The following is a 20,910-nucleotide window of genomic DNA, read 5'->3' as shown; positions in this document are numbered from 1 at the left end:
TCTCCCCCCTCAATTCTGTCTCTTGGAATCCCTAAATTTTTTCACTGCTCAACTCAAGTACCACCTCCCAACCATCCATTATTAAACACCTACTATATACCAGGCCCTGGAGATAGAAACACAGTGAAAGGAACTGTTTCAGAGAAGAGAACATATTTGGAATATAGAGAATAAATATAAATCATTTAAATACAAGTTAGCTTGAGAAGGGTGGCATTAGGTATTACTTGAGCTTTGCCTTGAAGGAAAAAATGGATTCTAAGAGCAGAAATGAAGAAGGAATGCATTGCAGACCTGGGAGACAGACAGTACAAATGCTCACAGATAGAAAATGGAAGTGCTGTGTATGAGAAACAGAGAGAACAGCCTGGCTGGAATGTAGAGTATGAGAGGGTGAATAATGTCCCATGAAGCTGGAAAGACAGGATGGGCTAGCTTGTTAAAGGTTTTAAATACTAAACAGAGGAGTTGATAATTTAATTCTAGAAGCAATAGGAAGTAACTTACATTTGTGAGGAGAGAGACCTGGTCAGATCTGTGCTTGAAGAAAATCACTTTTGGAAGATGAACTGAAAAAGGGCTTGGCTGTAATGATATCACGTTGTTGGGTTATAAAACAGTGATCATGTTGTGAGAAATATAGAGGCATAAATAATATGATGATATTCCACTTAGTAGAATCTAAGCTCCTTGAGGTCAGGGACTTTTGTTTGTATCCCAAGATCCTGGCACAGTGTATACTGTGTTCTGCAAAGTGTTTGATAAATGCTTTTTAAGTTGAACAAAATGCACAAAATCATGATTGGGGGAGAGTGGGATTGTTGAGCATGGTTTACATGTGGGATAATGCAAAGACCCTAATAAGATCAGAATAGGCATAATGGGGAATGCAAGCTAAGGTGAAATAATCAAGGACATATTCTTAGGACCTCAAAACTTAATCAGAGGAGTTAATATTTGATAAGAAATAGAAAGCAATAAGCAAAAAAATGAGAGACAAAATTAGAGTTCAAGGAAACCTCCAGCAAAGTTGTACTTGGTTTTTGAGAGTTATGCCAAAGAAGAACCTATCAAACTGATATTCTATTTTACAGATATGTAAGACTTATTTGATGTTAAATGACTTGACCAAAGTTAAATAGCTAGCATGTGACAGAACTAATATTAGTGCTTAGATATAGTAATTCCTAGGAGAATAAAAGTAATTGGTGAAGATTTTAGAATGGATGAATTTTCTAGGGCAGAGATTATAGAAAGCACAAAGGTAGAAGATGAACCCAGGAGATGAACCCTTTTTTAGGAAATGGGGGGAAGGGGGAAATGATGCATGAACCATAGAAAGAGGCAGAGGGAGAAGAAATAGGATAATGCAGTGCTATAGAAGCCAAAGGAAGAAAAAGTTTCAAAGAAGGAAGTGGTGATGGTGTCAAAGTTAAGGAAGAAACCAACATGAAAAAGACCAGTGGGTTTGGCCACAAAGAGGTCACTGGTGACTTTACAGGAGACAATTTGATAAGAGTGAAGGAAATAAAATCCAGAACAAAGATTTAAAGAGAGGTAGTTAAGAAGTTTGGCAATTAGGGAAGGGGGATCAAGTAAGGGATTTTTCAAGATAAAGAACTACTTATGTTTGCTAGAGGTGAAGAAGTCATAGGAGGTTGAAGAGGATAAACATAAAGAGTAAGACTCCAGAGCAGGTGAGAAGTAATTCAATCCAACCTCTTTATTTCATAGAAACAAAGAAATGTGTTCCTTTGAGAATAAAGATAAATATGGGAATATGGCTGATGACCTCTCTTTCCTCAAGGGAAAACATCTCCTGGGAAAAGGGCACAGGGAGGAACTTAGAAATGAGATATAAATCAAGGTATGAAAAGGCTGTTAAAATTGTTTTCTTAGGAAATCAATATGAAATTAATGAAAATACTGGGTTCTCTGTCTAAAATTACTTCATGCCAACCACACTGTGGCTTCTCCATCCCCTTGGGGACTGCAACGAAGATTGCCCAGATGGAAAGAGATGTGGTTAGTGATACAAAGTCATCATTAGCTACTAAGCCTTAATATCTGACCCCTGGTTGAAGGGAAAATGGAAACTGGCTAGGCCACCCCAGGAGGCAAAAATTCAATGCTTTTGTAAAAGCATTGAACACTCTACTCCCTAACTTTCCCTCTCCCATATTTCTCCTGACCCATTAACCCCAGATACCCAAGAAGGATATCGGCAACTGAAAGTACTTGTCATATGTCATTGCTTACAGTGGGTGGGTAGCAAAAGGTTATCCGCAAAACACCCTTAGATCCCAGATGCTAGTGTTATTTCTGGGTAGTATAAAACTAACCTTCCCCAATCACTAGTGTCCAGAAGCTCAGGGATAGGTTTCTAGATATGGAGGTCTAACTCAGGTACCTGCCATGGGACAAAAGGGCAGCATGTTCTTGCTTAAACTGCTTGATCTCTCTGTGACATCACTGGAGAAGTCTTGCTTGACTGTTCTGTCCAGTAGTGTCACCATCCCTTGGGGACATTCTTGTCCACAGACACTTCGTGTTCTGCTCTTGGGCTAGGACTATATTCTAAGGCATCAGGCTATGTATGGGAAGAATAGCAATCAGGTCTGGACTGTGATCAGTATGAAACCCAGGATTTACACAGCTCACATGCTTATTGCATCTTTTCATGTAAAGAATCTGAAGAACTTGGATTTGTGTCACTTTCCCAATGGGGTCTTCTTTGTCTTGACATTTTGGTAGAACAGGGTTCTAAATATATTTCTGACAACCTTAGTACAGAAAATTGGGATTCATGGGATTCATGAATTCAACCATATGTGGTTTGGAATAGCACTGAAAATCAAAAGATAAGGCAGTGGAAAACATGATTAATTAGGAATCAAGGAATCAGAATTCAAATCCTAACTCTGACAATACCTAAGTGACCTTTGGTAAATTATTTAACTTCTCAATTTCTTCATCTGTAAATGTGGTAGAGGCAGAGAGGGAGGAGAATTGAATTAGATAACTTCTAAGACCACCACTAAATCTTTAAGCTCCAAATATATGATATTATGATATTTACTTGGGAAGAAAACATAAGTCATTCAGGGCTTATCTTATAAGATCCTGCCTCCATTTAGTTTGTTTTCCCTAATAAGTTCCAAGCACTTCATGGCTGTGTTCTGTTTGCAAAAATTATGTGTCTCTCTCTAGAGACCAAGAGACCAGGAAATTAGGGGTGAGTAAAGCCAGGGACAGGCCAAACTAGGATTCATGACAATAAGATGTGAATAGTCAGAATAGAACTGAATTTAAAATATCTACATATATATATATATATATATATATATATAAATAAATAATGAAGATTTAGTATTTAATACATAACAAGCTGCAGTGATTCACTGAATATGAGGAAGGATTTTATTCACCTCTTTTCATCCTCAGTCCCAAGGTGAGCTGTTCCAGCAAGGCCTTGTTCTGGTCTAAGGCAGGCTGGGAAAGAAATAATACTTTCAGTTACAAAAATAATACTGACAAAGTCTTGGGAGGAGCCTCCCTGCTGATGAAGCCAACTTTGTGGAAAAGTAGTGTCTGTAATTTCCAGACTGGAGCCAGATGGGTTGCAGGTGGACGTCATTGTATATTTTCAGAAACAGTATACACAGTTTTTATTTATTTTTATTTTAAATGCCTAAAAGAAATGTATTTTAGAGAAGCCTGTGGGGAATTCTTTGGTAATGCAGTTATCTCAATTTGTCCTTCAGGGGAATAACAGATTTACAGGTTCATAAAAAGAGCAAGAAGGGACTTCTGGGTCATCTAGTCCAATCTCCTCAATTTACTGAAGAAATGCCCAAATGCTTAGCTAGAGCTCTAGTTCTGGAGTCAGGAAGACCCGAGTTCAAATCTAGCTTTAGATACTATACTATGTAAGTTTTGGCAAGTCACTTAACCTCGTCTGCCTCAGTTTCCTCATCTAAACAATGGGGATAACAATAACACCTACTCCCAGGAATACTGTGAGGATCAAATGAAGTAATATTTATAAAGTACTTGGCAGATAGGTGGGAAATAGATGGATAAAGAACCTGCAGTCAAGAGTTCAAATCCAGCTTTAGACATTTCTTAGTCACATGACCCTCGACAAGTCATTTAATCTGTCTGCCTCAACTTCCTCATCTGTAAACAGGAATCATCAAAAAAAAATCGCCTATTTCCTAGGATTGTTAGGATGAAAATGAGCTAATGAAAATGAGCTACCTTTTTCCTCTCATATATGTATGTGTGTGTGTGTGCACATTATAGAAATGCCAGTCATTTTCTAACATTACCATTGTCTTTATTATTGACTTGCCCAGGTTATCTGATGTTAAAGACCCAGGTCCTGACTTCTGAAATAGTCCTCTTTCATAATGGGTTACTGAAAACCTAGGACACTTGTGATAAGAAAGGCTTTGAAGACAAGGGACATTTTGTAGTCTTTTCTTACTGAACAGAAGTCCTGAAACAGGCTTTGTGGGAAAAAATGGGCAGTGATTCTTGGGAAGGTAATGAATGAATGGAAGCTCTAAAGGTGACAGATAAAAACAGGCAACTGGCTGGGGAAAAGATCTGAAGACAGCTAATGAAGTGACTTGGGATTTGATCCTGACATCCTGAGATTTGAGCTTGATAAACATTTCTTTAATAAAATGCAACCATTTTCATAGGATCATAGATTTGGAACTAAAAAAGTACCACAGAGGTCATATAGTTCAAGTCTCCTTGTTTTAGAGATGAAGAAACTGAAAGCCAGCAGGGTTAAGTAATTTGTGTAAGGCTACACAGCTAGAAAGTGTCTGAGATCTGAATCCAAGTCCTCCTACTCCAAATTCATTATTGCTTCTTTTGTTTTATTGCTGAGTCATTATTAGTCACGTCTGAATCTTCATGACCTCTTTTGGGATTTTCTTGCCAGATACTGAAGCAGTAATTCCTTTTCCAGGGTAACTGAGGCAAAAAGGGTTAGGCGATTCATCCAGGGTCACACAACTAGTAAACTAGGGTCTGAGGCCAGATATGAACTCAGGGAGTAAGTCTTCCGGCTCCAGGCCCAGAGTTCTGTCCACTATAGCCACCTAACTGCCCTACTATTGCTTCTACTGTAATACAATAAATTGCAAATTTGGATGACCCATTTCCTTTGGCCTCCCCACAATGCTTTCTATTCAGAGGGAAAGGAAGACCTGTAGGTATCTTTCAATTCTCTTTGGAACCTGGGGAATATCTTTTTCTTCTGTAAATAAAGACTGCAAAAGACTCCACAAAACACTTTTCTCTCATATTTCCTCGTTATAGCAATGGTAGAAAAGAAGTCCTACCTCAAATAGCATTTTGTAGATCTTTCTGAAGGAGAAAGGGGATGGAAAACTAGCGAAGGGGACAGAAGTTGGGAAATAGAGATACAAGTTAGAAAGAAGTAAATGAAGTCAGAAGAAAGACTGGTCTGGACAAGGAGGTAGGAAGCTGAGGTTATATCGAACTAGGTCCCTCAGGTCTTCCCTTGGATTTCTTGGCCTGAGGCAGAGATTGAAGAAGGAAATACAAAACTCAATATATTGGCCAATGTCTATCCCCAGGGTTGGACATTTAGCCAAGGTTACTACCTATCAGGAACTGCTCTGAACTTTAGAAAAAAAGAAAAATTTATTGGGCTTTGTGGCTGATCAACATGTAATTTACTTTAGTTTAACTGAATATTTATTTATCAAGGGGCTATCATGTGCCAAAGACCTGTGCTAGATATGGGGGGGGGCAGATACAAAGGCAGAAATGAGGAATTTCTGCCCCCAAAGAAATTATATCCTATTATGAGTGTGTGGAAGGAGTAGGGGAGGAAAGGGACTCCCTGGGTATAGAAGGATAGCTTTTGACATTACTGGACAATTCACTGAATATACCCACAAACTAGGTTCCTTGGGCTATGCAATGTCCTGGTCTGCTTTCAAGAAAGAGCTGGAGTAAGGAAACACCAGCTAGGTTTATTATTATGGTCTATCACTTGCTCTAGTCCCCTTGAGAACTTGCATTCAATCAATAAGTTTTAGAAGCATATCTTGCTATGACAGCCAGTTTTATGACATGGGGATTTATTTACAAAGATAATTTCTGTATCAGCACTTACAAAAAGGGCATTTAAGGATCAGTTAACTTCTAAAATCAAACTCACAGCTAACACATAATGGGAAAAAGTTTGGGCAATGGTGTCAAAAATTCAAGCCTACAGTAGGGTAAAGGATTGTGTGGGATCTTATTCTGCTGCTCCTCTGGACTAGCCCTGCCCAAAGGACAGTGTGGCAGGATAGAAAGATCACTGAAAACCTGGGTTTAAGTTCTGAGTCTATTATTTAGTATGATGATGGGGTTCTATTTGATGATCAAGGTGGTCACGCATATGTGAGTCTGACACTGGCTTGGCTAAGAACATCAGGCTTTTTCCATAAGAAACTAAATTGAGTTAGTTTCCAGACCTTTAATTAGTTCTCTTTCATTTGAGTGTTGGATTCATTGCTCTCTTTTGATGTATTTTAAAAACAAGAATATTGCTTCAAGGAAAGGTTCAAAAGATGTAGACCTTAAAGAGAAAAGATGTAGACCTTAAAGAGCAGACTTCAATGACTATTAAGATATTACACAGTGATTATTGGTATGAAGAAATCAAGCATTTCAAAGTTCATTCAAGCACGTAATGAAAGCTCAATCTCACTGAAGTGCTAAGTGGTAAAAAAGAAAAATAATCCTAAAAACTGAAAAAACATTGTTACAAGTCAACTGAATACTCAATGAGCAAAGACCTTGAGAAGAATCTGGCAGCTTCATGGGTTTGTAAATAATGTTTTTACAATGAGGTATAGAATTCTTGAAGGTGGAAGAACATCAAGAAGATTAGTTAAAAATCCCCAGCTTGATAACACTGCAATGAAGAAAGACACTTGTTATGCTCAAGAATTAACAAAGATGAGAGTCAAAGATTGGAAAAAGATAATTTTTTATTAAGCTCACTTTTCCATTCACGGCTATACCAAAACAACTGACAGAAGTCCAGGCGAGCCTGTCAGATTGTTCATCTTCTTTAGACTAAAAAACATCCATGCAAAAAAAAAATTGGAAGTTTTTTATTTTTAAGGGGTCTGAAAATCTTGACTTGAGGGAATGATGACTTCTGATTAAAAAAAAACTCACATGGAGAAGCAGAACTGTTTTGGAATTGTAGAATTCTTAAGTGGAGATGAAATACTACAATATGATCTTTATAATGCCATTTATCTCAAAAGGTTAAAAAAAAACTCATTGAAGAAATAGAGAAAAGATGCTTCAATGACATGGGAACTTGTCTAAATTAAATTAAATTGAAAATCTATGAGCTATAATCAAGACCAAACTTGGAAAAATGGGCTATCAAAGGTACAATTAATATACAATGTGATAAAAGTATAGTTTCATGAAAAAAACTAAAGAGCATGTATTAAAATCTTGTAAACTAATGTCAAATCATGTAAAACAAACAATAATAGCAAAATGAGGGCATATTGCATACTTAAAGCTTTTAAAATTGTAAAAATCCAGAAGGTTAATTGCATATCAATGTGTATTTTAATTTGTTCCAGCTAATTTCATCAGTTATTCTTCTTCATTTATTTAAAAAGGATAATTCTTGTCCTGCCTACCACACATACTACAAAGAATTGTGAGAATCAAATGAGATAATGGTTATAAAAGTTTTTTGAAATTTATAGTATACTATACAAATTGAGTGGTATTTTTACTTGTGGGGATGTCTGAGAAGAACGGGGATATCCTTTTTACAAGCATGAAATGGTTGACTAAATACTTTATAATAAACAGAACCAGGTTTTCAACAAGAATCCCTGCAAGGTTACAGACAGGGTTATTTCTCTTTGAAAAGTTAAAGATATGGTCCACCTAGAAAAAACCCTGATAATGCCAAACCCAAACTTAAGAGCCAGGGATCATCATGTATTGTCTCCCTGAAGGTCTAATCCATTGAAAACCACATTTCCTCATGTATAAGATGCCCCTTAATTTTGGGATCCAAAATTCGAAAAAATTTATTACATAAAGTTATTGAACTCAAAGTTTTATTCATCATAAAATTCAAGGACCTTCTGCTCATAGCTTTCAGGCATCTTTTGGGCAAGTCTGCTGTGTGAACACATGCTTAGTTCATTCCATTTCATGAACTTGAAACATCAAATGTGTCTTCCTTTGAAATCATCAACTTCTCTTTCATCAGTAATTCTTCTTGCCTCATGCTGAACTTTCTTTGTGGATATAGGAATTCCAATTGCTCTTTACTCTTCAATCCATAGCTTCAATTCCCTCTCTAAATCAGGACATTTGGCTGACTTGCCTATCATGGTCTTCTTCTGACTTGGCGTTTTCAATAGGATTCCCTCTTCCTGTAGCTAGTATTGAATGTTTTCTCAGTTGAAGGAGGACCAAAGCTAAGTTCAGCAGCATGATTTCCATTCACTTTTGCAAACCATATCACTTTTAACTTGAATTCAGCACTATGAAAATCTTTTCTGAGTCCTTTCTGGGAAGAATGTGGCAAAACTGGTAATAAAAATACTGGTTAAAAAATGCAAAACAATGAGCGCAAAGACAATAAGCATGAATGCTCCCAGTTTTTAGACCGGAAATTTTTCAAAAAAGGGTACTTCTTATACATGGGAAATATGGTAAATTTCTTAGGAAGTCTTTCAGTGGATTTCAAGCCTACTTCTTTCTTACTTATTCCCCTTCTTCACATTTCTACCCATGACATAATGAGAACTATATACTATAAAACAGACTTAGCAGCTGGGTCAAGATTTTGAGCCCTGACATCCTCCATCCCATTTCCTTGGTTCAGGATGATCCCCCCTCCTCCCTATGAAAAGATACTGGGTCAAAATCAGTGAGTATGGGAGAAAAAAGTAGATCAGAGGCAAACCACAAATGAACATTTCAATCTGGGAAGGTATGCCAGCCATCCATATATTAGCAGCTAAATGCAAATGCAATCCCTTTTGTCCATGCCTCTATGGTAGATCCCAGTGGGAGCACTGGACTTGGATTTGATTGTGATACTTCAACATTATGTTGGAATGTGTTGACATAATGAGAAGATGGAAAAACCTGCATTTAGGTTTTGAGGCAGTCATTGTTGCTGGGATAAATTCAATTGGGACTGAAAAGCCTAGCAAGTCTGTCTGGAGTGTAGAATCTCCATACCTTTAGAAGGGAGGCTGATTCTGCTACCTTAAAGATTAGTTTTACTGTCAGAGATCAGGTAGCAAATCAATGGGGATCTAAACTGCCCAAAGGATAAAACTCAGAAGAATCTCAGAGTTTCATATATTTTGGCTTAGCTCAAATCAATAAGTATTCTTTGAGTCCCAAGTTCAAAGGCAACCATGTACTACAGAAACCAATCAGAATCTTTTCCCCTGCCTAAATAACACATCCAAATAATCTGGACTAAAAAAGTGACAAAGAAGACGAATTTACATGGAGCTGAGCTGGGGAGCTACAGGATGACAAAGTCAGCTTCTCCTGGTGCTTTCGAACTTATGATCCAGCTGCACATGGAAGGCATGTATTGTTAATATTAATAATTATAGTTTATAATTCTATAATATTTTACATTTTAAAGTGTTTACCATATATCATGGTAATATCGTTTATAGCCCTTTATATGAACTTCTACATGAGCTACTTCCCTCTCACTGGACCACAGAGAATGCCCATTCTGTTGTTCATTTCCTTTCTGGGTTTGTGAGAAAGCAAGGGAGAGAACAGCCTAAGGATGCCCTAAGCTTACTTAGGTACTCTCTAATGCAAGGTTCTGTGAGCTACAGAATTAAAATCCTTAGAGGAAAAAAAAAAAAAAAAAAGAAAGGTGGTGATAGAAGGGGGAAGAGGGTGACTAGAAAGAGAAAAGCTGATTAGCTTTCCCTTTTATCTGTAGAGGTGCCATAAAATCCAAGGGTTGCTATCATCCTTCAGATTTCCCCAATCCTCAATGGAGCTTTATTTTAAAAAAATAAAGTAAGGTTAAATCCCAAATAAAGTCGGATACTGAAAAGCTCATCCCAGTAAGAGTGCCTGAATCCTATGAGTGGGCTGAGGTTGGGTTGGAGACTGAAACTAGGTTGGAGATTGAGTCTAGGTTGGCAGGAGGCACCAAAGGCTGCATGGAGAGCTAGTCAAGTGAATAAACATCAAATAATTAAACATCAAATGAGAGATAAGACCACTCAGAAGAAACTGTTTCCCTGTCATCCAAGCAGTGACCTTTAGCATCCCAAATAAGACTGGTAGGGATGAGGTGAAGGAAACCTTAATTCAGGATGGCAAGATCAAGGAACAGGCTCTCTCTTCAAGGTTAACAGGGCTTGAATGACTGCTTCATTTTCATCATGGAAAGCCCCTTTTAGGTTTGCTCATATTGCAAACAGGTTATAGACCCTTTGATGGTTTTCATTAAGAACCTTTTAGAGGCCAAGAGGGTCAACAACAATTTCTCCTTGCCACCCCAACCATATAGTCTGGAAACAGATTTTCAACTTATTCCTCAGCTACTTCTTTGGTCAATATGCTAACTAATAATCCTCAAAGAAGACAAACTTCAATTAAACAGATAAAACATTAGGCAGAACACTGAATATCAACAACACATATTCCACTGACCTGATTACATTTTTTAAATGTTATATCTTTGTTTTTACATGTCACCTTCATTTCTGAATACATACTTCCCCCTTCTCCCAGGCAAGCAGTCATCCCTGCTTAAAAAATATAAAAAGGAAATAAATAAATTAGAAATAAATTAAAAGGTAAAGGGGTGGGAGGTAAAGCAATCTGGTAAAAACTACAACACATGAACAGATTCTGACAGTATATGTCAAGTTCCCCTGCTTTTTCATTTTCTCATCTCCTCTTTGAGGATCTAGTTTTTACCTGGTAATTGTTCATAGAAAAATGACCTGTGGATGGTGGATCAACAGATAATTTGCCCTGAGTTACCACCTATACCAAGTCTCAAAAATGAATATACAGGAACCTACGAATTTACCAAGAATAAGAAAGAAGCTATCACATTATTCTCTAGAAGCTATGTTTTTCATTGACATTTGTGATGGTAGGGTCATAGGGAGTGATCTAGTATCTTCACTTACCTTCAGGCAGATATATATACCAAACTAGGGACAAAAAAAGTCTAACTAGGAAATTATTCTTTTTCTAAGTTCACACCTGTTGGAATCCTTCTTTAGATCACAACTTCTCATAAGGCAGGGGTTTTTTTTGAAAGCACAAAAGGCATGCCAATAATTTAGGAACTACTTCCAGCTCAATTAAAACCCAGTCTAGTTCTGAATTCCTGCAAGAAGCAGATAGGATCTGCTGCAAAATCAATTCAATGATGGGATTTTCCAGACCTTCAGCTGAATCAGAGAACACAATTTACTTGCCTATCAGGAAAGGGTCAAGAAGAATAAGGGCCTAGCAATAAGGAAGTTAAGATCTAGATCTCAGTTCTCAAGAGACCTGAAGCCAAATGGCTCCAGTAGAGAGTGAAACCAGGAAAAGTAAACAAATGAAAGCAATGCCAGAACACTGTGCTATTGGCTTTATTCCCATACAACAACAAAAGAGCAACTGGACCTATAAGCCTAATGAGCCCCTGGGCTCAATTTTTTGACATACCAAATGATTTTTCTGGCATCCATCTATCTATTTGGGCATCCTCGGAGGTGCAGAGATAACTGGGTGGGCAGACAGGCAGATAACATCAGACCCAAGGGAAAGCCACAATTAACTAACTGTATACTTCACAAACCAGACAGGAAATAAGGCAAACCAGGCAGGAAACCAGGACATTAGATGAACCGAACCTATAGAAAGGAAACAGCTGACTATGCGTCAAAATCTGAGAACTGAGCTCATGGCAATAAAGAGATCAGCAGCAGCTACTGGTTTCCCTGGCATTGCTCCTAAGAGAAACCACATGTCACCATGACCACTACCCAATCCTTAGAGAAAGATAAACCCTGGCTTTCCATTGAATAAAATTCCAATCTGTTCAGAAGAGAATTAGAGAGAAATTATAGCTATTGAGGCAAATAGTGTTAATAGTTGTTCAGTGAGTTGAAAGAAGAAAAACTAATTTTGACAACTGTTTTACAAATATATATTAAAAGAAAATAGCCCTTTCTTGCTCTCAACTCCACTGTTGTCTTACCTTTTGGGTACTCTCCAAATATCTCACAGTTGTGAGATGGGGCACAGACCAAGAAAGTCTAATTTCCAGTTCTATAGTTTTGTCTTATAGTTTGCCTTTTATAGAAGAGCCTTATTCAGAGCAGATGGGAGTCTGAGATGCTTGAAGGCCTACTGCAAAGATGAAACAGCAAAAGAAAAGAAAAAAGAAAACACATTTAGCATGATGCAGTGGACAGACCACTTGTTCTGGAACCAGAAGATCTGAGTTCAAGTCCCAGCACTGCTACTTATATCTGGTGTGACCCTGGAACATTATAATTTCTTTAAGCCTTGGTTTTTTTTAATTGGCAAAATAAAGAGATTTACCAGGAAGTCCTTTCTAGCTCATAATCTATGGTTTGATGAATAATCTCTACTGAACTCTATTGACATCTTAAATTCTAAGTTGTTTGTTTTCTCCCTCCACCTCTCTGATAATGGGAAGCAGTTAATAGCAGAAAGAATAGAGGGCCTGGAGACAGGAAAACCTGAGTTCAAATCTAGCCTCAAATGCTTATTAGCAGTGTGACTCTAACCAAGTCACTCCACTTCTGTCTGCCTCAGTTTCCTCATCTATAAAATGGTGATCAGAGGAGCACTTCCCTTCCAGCATCATTGTGAGGATCTAATGAGACCATATGTGTAAAGCACATAGCCTGAAACATAATAGGTGCTGTATAAATATTTATTCCTTTTCTCTTCCCTCTTCTCCAACCCACCCCACAAATTCCCTATTGAAATTTTGGACTGGACCCAGTTGAATAGAATAGTAAAGGAATCTGATTCATATTTTGTAAATAAAGATTGAAAGAGATAATGATAATTACATTAAAGAAGGGGGGGTTGAGAGGAGAGATGACAGCACTCTTTATATATCTGAAGAGTTAGCATATTGATAGATTAGGGTGGTAGCAGTGGGAACAGAAAAGAAGGGAAAATTATCAAAAGAACTTGGATAAATGTATAAGAATTATTTTTAGTTGTTCAGGTGCTTCAGTCATATTTGATTCTTTGTGACCCCATATGGAGTTTTCTTGGCAAAGATCCTGGAATAGTTTGTCATTTTCTTTTCCAGCTCATTTTACAGACAAGGAAACTGAGGCAACAGGATTAAGTGACTTGCCCAGGATCACATAGCTAGTAAATGTGTGGGATCAGTAGTGAACTCAGGAAGATGAATCTTCTTGACTCCATTGGCATTCTGTCTACTGCACCATTTTAACTGTTAAGAGGAATAGCATCTCATACCTGGAAGTTCCTAGGATCATACATAATCACAGATGTAGAAATGGGAGGGACTTAAGGTCACTGAGGACACTTCTATTCCCCAGGGAGGTTAAGTGGCTGGTCTAGAGGGTCACATAAGTGGTATGCTCCAGAGCTAAAATTTGAATTCTGGTCCTCTGACTTCAGAACCAGTGTGCTGTCTGCTGTAACAAGTACTCAAAGAAAAGTTGCCTGTCCCCCACCTGAGATATCAGTAGTAGGGTAGTTTCCTACTTTAATATTATCTCCTGAGAGGCAGCAAATAAAAAGTTTGTCAAGGATACAGGATACCCTGGCTCAAGTCCCACCTCTGACACATCCTGGCTTTGTGATCCTAGTAGGACATTTGACTTCTCAGTGCCCCAGCAACAGTATATAGATCTGCATTGGGAGAGGTTATTTTTCCCCCAATAACTCCCTAAATCAATATATTCACAGTAGGGCAAGTCTTTAAAACTCTATGGAGATATCAAATATTATGATTAAATCCAAGACTGGAGCAATGATCTATAAAAAAAACTTTCCAACACAAATTCTATGATCCTTTACAAAAAGTCCAGTTACTGTGAGGATACAGATGATACTAACTAGGCTATCTGGAGCCATGGAAAAAGAGCTCTTAGGGGCCAACACATGCAGGGAAGCCTTGGGTAACCCCCCCACCTTACTTCACTGTCATTGGCCCTATGCAGTTTTCTGCAGCATCTGGCACTACTCACCACAGACTCCAATCTTGCACTGTCTCCTCACTTGGCTTTCTAGGCCCTCTGGATGGAGTTTAACTATCTTCTTAGAGTGAATTCAAGACTAACTTCCTGTCCCACTGCCTAAACTGACACATCTATAGAACATACTCCTTTGCTAAATTCAGTGCTGGTTGCTTAGTCACATCCACTCTCAATTTCCTAGGACAAAGGGTCGTTATTTTCTTAGCATTTGGGAATAGCATCACAGAAAATAAGCTTTTTTTAATCCATATCTTGTTTTGTTTTGTTTTTTAGGTTTTTGCAAGGCAAATGGGGTTAAGTGGCTTGCCCAAGGCCACACAGCTAGGTAATTATTAAGTGTCTGAGACCGGATTTGAACCCAGGTACTCCTGACTCCAAGGCCGGTGCTTTATCCACTACGCCACCTAGCTGCCCCTTTTATCCATATCTTGAATGGGAAATGTAGGTCCACATCTCTTTTCAAGAGCTATTTGTATACCTATGCCAAAATTAAGCTAGTCTCAACTCAATCTGCCCTGGGCTTCCAGGAATAATAATACCATATAATAATAATAATACCACACATCATGGTTTCTTAGAAAAAACTGCAGGAACTAAAGACACGGGAAAAGTGCAAAATATATTGGTTATTTCATATATGATCCCATGACTCTCTATAGGAATCTACTGGCTTGGACCAGATGCCCTAGTCCCTAAACCAGTTTTGCCTTCTGCTCACTAATATTTGCTGCATTCCTATGAAGCTTGTTTTTCATCCTGCTGTGAGGTAGCACTTGAGGAAGGCAAAAATCAGAAAAGACTGCTTTAGGAATGTGGTCGTGCTTTCTATAGTCTTTACATATGGCCCTCTTTTTTAGTTGTTAGGCATTATCAGCAACAGACTCTCAGCATTTGGTTGCTTTAGTTCTCCTCATCACTAGAAGAACCATTCTATCTGGTTGTGGAGGCACTTCTCTCTGCCATGTCTCTAAGGCTCTCCAAGAATTCCCCATTCCAATTTATTAATTCAATTCCATACTAGCTCCATCCTGCCCTCACCTTCTCTTCCTCTCCTTTCTTCCCAGTTTGTTAAGCTTTTTTGATCTATCATTTAGCTGAGTCTGGTATCCTTATAATGATGAAATTCTGCTTATTTCTCCTGATGCTTAGATACAGTTTAGTATATATAAGCCCAATTATTTACAAAACAATAATTAAAGAATAACATGATAAACTAGGATGCATTATAATAGAGCAGAAATCATAAGTATGGAACCACCATGGGGTGATGAATAGGTATCAGGTGGTAGAGACTATAGTCCTGACTCTACCATTAGCCATCTAAATTACCTTGATCAAGTCCATCTCCCTTCCTGAATATCATTGCCCTCATCTGTAAAACACAAGGATTGAACTAGTCTCATCCACCTTTGGAATTCCTTAATTTTATCATACTTTGCTTCACTGAAGGCAAAGAGGCAAGAGGCAAAACTCCAAACCACTTCCTTATGAACCTCACACTTGGTACTTCCCCGAGCATAGTGTCAAAAGAATACAAGATTATTCCTTTCTTCCCCTGGTTGTAATAGGTTTCTGCTTTATGTTTAGTGGTTTCTGTGCCTCACCCCAGCAATAGCTACATTGCAGTAGAGAAAGAAATTTGAGGTTGTCATTGTTTAGGTCATCATAGAAAGTTGTTTTTTGAGTTTAACAGATGTAGAAATATCATAAGTTGCTTATGATGAGTTTCAGTTTGTTTTTTCCTGTTTATTAATAATCTTGCTAATCTCTACTCAGCTTCACTCTAATTCCTGTTAGATTTCCTCATTCCCAATTTCTTCAAGTTAGAAGCATCTGCTTGGCTTCCTCTTTGATGCTTATGCTGATGAACACTACAGATTTAATCACTATGATTACATTGCTGTGCAACGATCTGTGCTGCTTCTAGGAAATACATACAATCCATGGAGAAGATGTAGTAAGTAGAGCCAGTCCTTGAGTTATCCTTGCCAGCACTGCTAAGGCCAGGAAGAGGTGGATAGAATTTATCTGTTAAAATACCAGCACATAGGTTGCTGAACAAAAAAAGGTTGATAACAAATCAGTAAATTAAATTAGGGGAAAAATAATAAGTTCTTCTTTAAAAGTCTTGGACCCATAAACAGAAGAACAGGAAACAGAGCTATGGCCTTTTTGTTTGGGAGTAACAGGCTATCATCATTTGACGCCATGAAGTTGATCAAATTTGTCCTCAGAGGAACATTTTCCTCTCTCATTCTATCCTTATCAGGTCAGAAGTATCTAATAAAGCCACTGACATTGGTGGGGTTAGGGTTTTCAGACTTTTATATTTATTCTATTCCAGCATTACCTTTGAAATGTCTACTTAAACTTTTCTATATCATCAAACATTTCAGCCAATGCTCTTTCAACCTTCTTAGTTTAACTGAGACCTAGACTGAACCTAGGTAAACTACATTTCTTAAAACACTTTCCATTTGAAAGCATAGTCATGCTCTCAACACCATTTCTATGCTTTTATCTGAGGAACAGAAGTCCTGGTTCTCTTGTCTATCTTACTGAAAATTAACAACAGCTTGCTGTCTGGATAGAGCTCCCAAGGAAGACTTAGTTTCCACTTGGATAGTTCTAAGTAAAAGGAATGAGTGCTATTCTTTCAGATCTCTGCATTTCCACAGGAAAAGTTGGAGTTTTCTGATAGTTAAGTTCAAATTTTTTTTTTTTTGCAAGGCAATGGGGTTAAGTGGCTTGCCCAAGGCCGTATGGCCAGGTAATTATTAAGTGTCTGAGGCTGGATTTGAACTCAGGTACTCCTGACTCCAGGGCCGGTGCTCTATGCACTGCACCACCTAGCCAACCTGCTAAGTTCAAATTTAACCTGCTTCATAGGGATTTAGCTTAAGAAGAATGGTTAATGGAGTTAATGTATGCCTTAGGTGGCAGTCAAGTTATAAAGAAAGATCTGGGAGTATCTAAAAAATTTCTGTTTTCATCAAATATCTCTTCCCTTGACTAAAACATATATTCAGAGTAATTTATGGGGACATGAATTTTAACTGGAAGAAGTGTTACAAGACTTTAGCTGGTCAACTTTGTCACTTTGTTTTATTATAATGTTTGTCCATTTTTGAAGAAGGCCATGACATCAGGGAGGTGAGGCCATGACAAGCACATGAATTGTATTTGAGTGAGGGGGTGCTGTGCTATGTCACCAGCCTCCAGAACCATCTGGGTCCAGTGGACAGGGCTCCCCTCAGGACAAGAGGGCCCTGGATAAGAGGTAATCAAGGTTAATTTGCTCAAAGTCCATGCAAGCTAGTGGAAGTCAAGTGTCTGACTGGATTCAATTCCTGTCCTCCTGACTTCAAGGCCTGTGTTCTATCCACTGCACCACCTAGCTGCTCTTTGTTTTATTAATTTCCAAAGCAAAAGAACTCATGACCAGGTAGTCAACCTACTGATCCTTAGAGAACAGATTGTGTTGGTGGGGCTTATACCTGCATAGTTTTCTAGTACCCAAGGTCACCTCAAACTCATATATACTAGTATGACTTATTAACCTATTATATTCCACTATTAACCAGTCCAGAGCAAAGATTTAAACTGCAAAATATAGCACAAAGTTTTAATGGTGGTCAGAAGACAAGAAAGTCTGTGACAGTGAAAATAGTGGCCAGTATATGAAGAAATCTCTAACTCTTACACAATTTTGTTGAGGATAAGCCCTGAATGAGCGCATTTATTTGGGGGTCATGGCCATCAAGTCCTCAGAAACAGGAATTTTTACATGATCCTCTGACTCTGCCTCTCTTCCTGTAAGATAATACTGGCAAAAAGCTTTTCCCTTCCAGAAGGCTGTTTACCACAGTAATGTCTAATTCAGTGTTTATGATGATCCATTTCTGTACTTAGAACCAAGAAGTGTACTTTTAATGGAAGCTCATCAGTATCCCATATTTACCTGAAAGTAAAGTCTTCTCTTGCCTCTATACTATGGAAATGTATGTCTATATGTCTATAAACACACACACACACACACACACGTTTGTATAAAATGATGGTTACTTCTTTTCCTTCTTTCTCATCACTACCATATAAAACTTTTGAAAGTTAATATGGAAAGAACATTGGATTCAGTCAGAAATTCTGGACTTAATGTTCTGACTGTAACTAACTAAAGTAAAACTTTAGGCACTTCCCATTTCTGGGATGCAGTTTCCTTTTCTTAAAAATTACATGGGCAAATTAAATAATTTTGAAGGTTCCTTTCCAGCTTCAATCTTATGATTTCCTATAAAACTTGGGTAAGGAACACAGCAAAATAAAGGAAGGAGCTCTGGCTCTCTGGAAGTTTGTGATGAACAGTAGGTTACTATTAAGATAGATACATAGCAAGACAGAAAAGGACATAGGCTCTAATACCACAAACTAAGAGCAATAACAAGAACAAGAGCCTTACTAATGAATCAGAATCATTTCAGGGCTTGTCTTCTCTGAGAATGCTGGAAGGAGTTATACCCCACCAAGATTGGGTGATAGAGGGAAGCACCCCACCAAGACCGGGTGTTAGAGGTTAGCAATCATGTTGCCACTACTCAGGGAGAAAAAGTTTCGTGAAGAAATGTCAAGATGACACAATTTGACTTGAAGGGTTCCAAAGATTTCAACGCACAAATATAAGGGTTAGAAAACTGGAGAGAAAATTTAAGAAAGCGGAGATGATGAGTGACTGGCAAGTGAAACTTGAAAGACTATTAAATGGGTAAGAAGAAAGAAAAAAACAATCACTAGGTAGCATAATAATGCCTACAGCATTACTATTCTATCTATTCAATTTATTATAGTTCTATATTTTTAGAATATAGTTATCATCTGAATTTCTAGTCTTTTCCAACTCTAGGACAGCCTTCTTATACTTTATAGATAAAATTAAGGCTAATAAAAGGGAGTTAAGGGGCTAAAGGTCAAGCAGTTAAAGTAATAGAAGAGTTGAGATTCAACTCTCGATTCCTGGTATTTTTCCTAAACAACATCACAACATCACTTCTCTCTAAAAAACAAAAACAAGCAAATAAGAACAACCACTCTTGGCTTTATTATACTATAATACAAAAAAAAAGTTAGTGAGGAAATAAAATTCAAATAACTAGAGTTTTCTCTGACAAGGCCAAAGTTCAGATTTTTAATTGGCTCTTCAAGAGATGAGGGTTGCATCTGTGCCTTATTTGTACCTCTTCGTGGAGGCCTTACCTATAGAGGGTACTCTATATTTGTTGAATTAAGTGGAATTTCCTCACAAAAAGAACCTTCAGCCTGGTAATAACCAATGACCCTATCTCAAATATTCCTCTTCTCTACTCTAGGGGCTACAGGACCCAGCTATACCAGAAGCAATGACAAGAAGAGTAGCCCAAGAAACTCACCTCAGCAAAGTACAAAACATGTTTGTTTCCTTGTAGTATGGTCAGAAGAAGTAAACAGAGAAAAAGTGGCAAGAGTTTAACATACACCTGGCCACTTAAAAGCAGAGAGGGGGCAGTATCAAAAAAGTTCTTTTCTTTCTTTCTTTTTTAGTTTTTTTTTTTTGCAAGGCAATGGGGTTAAGTGGCTTGCCCAAGACCACACAGCTAGGTAATTTTTAAGTGTTTGAGGCCAGATGTGAACTCAGGTACTCCTGATTCCAGGGTCAGTGCTCTATTCACTGCCCCTCTTTAAAAAAAATAAAAAAAGAACCTGAATCATCCTTCTTATTTGAGGATCAGGAATTACAATATGGAGAACCAAACCTGGCACTATACTCTAGGAAATGGTCTTCATGATTATTATTATTATTTTTTAATGTTAAGGATGCATTTTTGATAAAAAAATTTTGAAGTAAAAATCTATTGTAATTTGAATCTACTGAATCTGTTACATGTATCCATAGTATAGATTGGAAATCTGATGCACAATGAGGTTAAATGACTTGCATTTATTAGGAAAGCAAGCACTCCTTCCTCCCGGATTAAATTCCAGACCATGTTAATGACAGACTGAAATACCAAGGTACAGAAAACACACACACACACACACACACACACACACACACATGCGTGCGCGCGTGACAAAACCACCTTACAAATGAAAAGTTGAAGATTATTTCTAAGATAAAAGAAATTATCTTGGTTTCAGGTACCCACTGCACTACTTCCTTTGGGGGCAGGGTTCAGCATTTGTTAATGACCATGTTCACTGAAGAAATGTAGATGCTGTCAGATCTGAATGAATGTTTAATGTTATTTAATAAATTTCAGATTGATGAGCTTTAGTTTCAGTAAAACACAAAACGCTGCTATGAAAGGGATGTTTTCTATTTTAAAAAAAGGACACCCTCACTTTCTACCTCAACCCCATACTATAGTTACTGCCAAAGAAACAAAGTTCATCTCTATAATTGTCAGAAAGGCAAAGAAAGGCTAAGCTGTTATTTGGGGAAGAAATTCCATCTATACATAAGTCTAAAAACTAGTCTAAGGGTAGTTGGACTACCTGAATCCACCCTCTTCCCTAGTAAATGTATTCTAAGGCTATTTTTCTTTCTTTCTTTTTTTTTTTTCAAGGCAATGGGGTT

General features: G+C 37.8%; 1 protein-coding gene and 1 long non-coding RNA gene across 4 annotated transcripts in view; both read right to left on the bottom strand.

Annotated features, from left to right (window-relative positions):
* The window catches only part of FAM219A (family with sequence similarity 219 member A), a 91,627-nt gene that overhangs the window by 39,189 nt on the left and 31,528 nt on the right, over positions 1-20,910 (bottom strand). The gene's annotated exons all lie outside the window — the stretch shown is intronic.
* LOC141495361 (uncharacterized) overlaps positions 1-20,910 on the bottom strand; it is a 52,355-nt gene that overhangs the window by 8,690 nt on the left and 22,755 nt on the right. The window contains exons 1-2 of the long non-coding RNA XR_012470748.1: positions 12,287-20,910; positions 3,429-10,829 (exon numbers count right to left, since the gene is read on the bottom strand). The exon at positions 12,287-20,910 is cut by the window's right edge and continues 22,755 nt beyond it. This is a non-coding gene — a long non-coding RNA (uncharacterized LOC141495361). The remainder of the gene's footprint in view (positions 1-3,428; positions 10,830-12,286) is intronic.

This window comes from Macrotis lagotis, chromosome 8, assembly GCF_037893015.1.
Source record: "Macrotis lagotis isolate mMagLag1 chromosome 8, bilby.v1.9.chrom.fasta, whole genome shotgun sequence".
NCBI lineage: Eukaryota > Metazoa > Chordata > Mammalia > Peramelemorphia > Peramelidae > Macrotis > Macrotis lagotis.
The sequence above is the reverse complement of the archived record's forward strand: the minus strand, read 5'-3'. Positions and strand labels throughout refer to the sequence as shown.